Source organism: Protopterus annectens, chromosome 4.part0 (assembly GCF_019279795.1).
Source record: "Protopterus annectens isolate FY-2018-M chromosome 4.part0, PAN1.0, whole genome shotgun sequence".
Lineage (NCBI taxonomy): Eukaryota > Metazoa > Chordata > Ceratodontiformes > Protopteridae > Protopterus > Protopterus annectens.
Window position 1 is genome coordinate 851921757 of NC_056733.1, and position 2500 is coordinate 851924256.

Consider the following 2500-nt stretch of genomic DNA (forward strand, 5'->3'; position numbering starts at 1 on the left):
CCTAAAATGATGGCGGGACAAATAGGGGCAGATTTTAAATATTGCTCTTACAAACGTAGATAGTTGACGAATAGGTTTTGCAGTAGTATGACTTTTGAGGATTTGGAGTCTTAAACTCAACTGTTTTGTCATTATTGAATGACATCAGTTCTCGGGTATTTGCCAGAAAGGTACAAATTTTAAGAACACACCAAACATATGGGGCATAACCCTGCACATTCTGCGTAAATCTGAACAGTTGCGAAGTATGTTTCTGATACAGGATATCAATTTTCTTACACCAATACGCACAAAGTATGGAGGCATCACAGGACAGATGCATTGCAGGACACACCCACCCAGAGGGTTGTATTCCTCACAGAGGCCAACAGGTGCTTATCCGCACTACTTATTCTATCATGTACCTTATGTGTATGCCGGTATTTGCACTTTACGTCATTGGCAGTGCTCACGTATGAGTATGGGGACAATATCGGTGACACTGCATGACACCCTGAGGGACACCTGTCTTTTGAGTCTATTACCTTCCACATAGACTTTCACAGGGCATACGTTGTCATTAAACATATGTCGAGGTCATACCTCTCAACCTCTTACAGCAAGAAACCTGGATAAAGCCATGATTAAAAGTGAGAAAACGGCCCAAAAATAGGGACAGTTTTTAAATATTGCTCTTACAAACAAACTTGATAGAACAACAGGTTTTGCATTAGCATGAATTTTCTGAAAGATATGAAGTCTTAAACTCAAATGTCTTATTATTTTCTAACTTTCATCTTTAATGATTTGGCACTAATTTGCCAGAAAACCACAATTTTATTAAAAACGGACCAAAAATGTGAGGTAAAAATCTGGATATTCTGCAAAAATCTGTACAGTTGAGGGGTATGGTTGAGGTACATGCTTTAGACTTATACATGTTTTGTCATTTGTCCTGACGTCTTTCTTCTCACCTGTCCACCCTAGTATCACTAGTTCTGTTCCTTTATTTTCCCATTCACATGGGGATTATTACCTTGTACATGATGTGACTACAGGTATGCAGTTGTACATTATACAAATGTGAAGGGTTGTTACTGTAAATACGTACGGACCATACCTCTCAACCTCTTAGAGCAACAAATCTGCGCAAACCCTACATGATGGGGAGGGTAATAGGGACACATTTTAACTATTGTCCTTACAAGTTTAGAACGTTGATAGAATACTTAAGTTTGGCATTATCATGACTTCTGCGGGATGTGGAGTCTTATACTTAATCCTCATTATTTAGTGATGTCAATCCTCAGCTATTTACCGGACAGACGCAAATTGTCGGAGGCACACAACAATATGAGCCAACACTCTGGTCATTCTGCAAATATCTGGACAGTTGAGTGGTATGGTACGGACCTCTGTAATACGCTGTTGTGTTCTGGCACAGCAGTAGCTTGGCATTAAGACAGAAATCGGAACGTGCTGGCATTGAGTTTCAGACTTCATACTCCGGACATTAATGCCATTGTGCAAACTGTTATTCTATAATATTTTTATGTTTATCCATCCAAATGGATATATTCCTGCCTGCACCTGATATAAATTTTAGGGATCTCACTCCTCTGAGCTCTCCATACTCTTGCTCCTCTCTACCCTCCAGCTTAACCAGACTTAGCTGACACTCACCCTCCAGCTTAACCAGACTTAGCCGACACTCACTCCAAGTATGTAACTGTTGTAAATATCTGCATTACCACTACAAAAATCTGGATTTGCACTGTCTTATTATGCACATTTTATGTACGTGTATTTCCTGACTGTATGAATTTTACTCTTGTATTTCACCTTACGTAGCCTTTATTTCCTTGTATTGCTTATGGAGCTTTTCTCCCCGGGCCTCCACTGAAACTGGGCACTTCTTGGACCAGTGGACTTCCCGGGTACTCAAACTGCACATAAATGAATAAATTCTAACGGCTATCTTTGCAAATTGTACCTGCTTTTGGACCTTTGTCTCACTTGTATTCACGGCTCTGTCCAGATATCTAGCTCACACAGGTTGACAGGTATGGTTGGTCACGCCTGCACACAGTAGGTATCCCTCACACTAAATCAGGGTTATCCTGTTAATGTCGGTGTCTTCCTCACCCTTCTGCCATTTGCCACTATGCGAATGTGTGCAATATATTCTCCCCCCTATTCGTGTCAGGACACGTGCGTCACTGGAAGGTGTTTTATCCTGGGTACTAGGTTATGCATGCCCACTTAGGTCTGGACAGTGTCTTGGACCTCTACTTCACGTTCTGACTTGTGTCCAGATATCTACAGGATTGGACATAATGTCGTCATACCCATTCTACTATTTACACAGGTTACTTATCCCGTGAGGGATATTCCAAAGATTGGACCAGTCCAAAACAAAACAGATATCGAAAAGTATTTTGGCTTTCTGAAAATGTGCAGCGGGTTTAACATGCAGGGGATACACTGTTTGCAATCCTGAAACTGCCTAGGGTGACAATAC

The 2500-nt window shown here is 41.0% G+C and overlaps 1 protein-coding gene across 1 annotated transcript in view; it reads right to left on the reverse strand.

Annotated features, from left to right (window-relative positions):
- The window catches only part of ATP5PD (ATP synthase peripheral stalk subunit d), a 197146-nt gene that overhangs the window by 157768 nt on the left and 36878 nt on the right, over positions 1-2500 (reverse strand). The window lies entirely within an intron of this gene.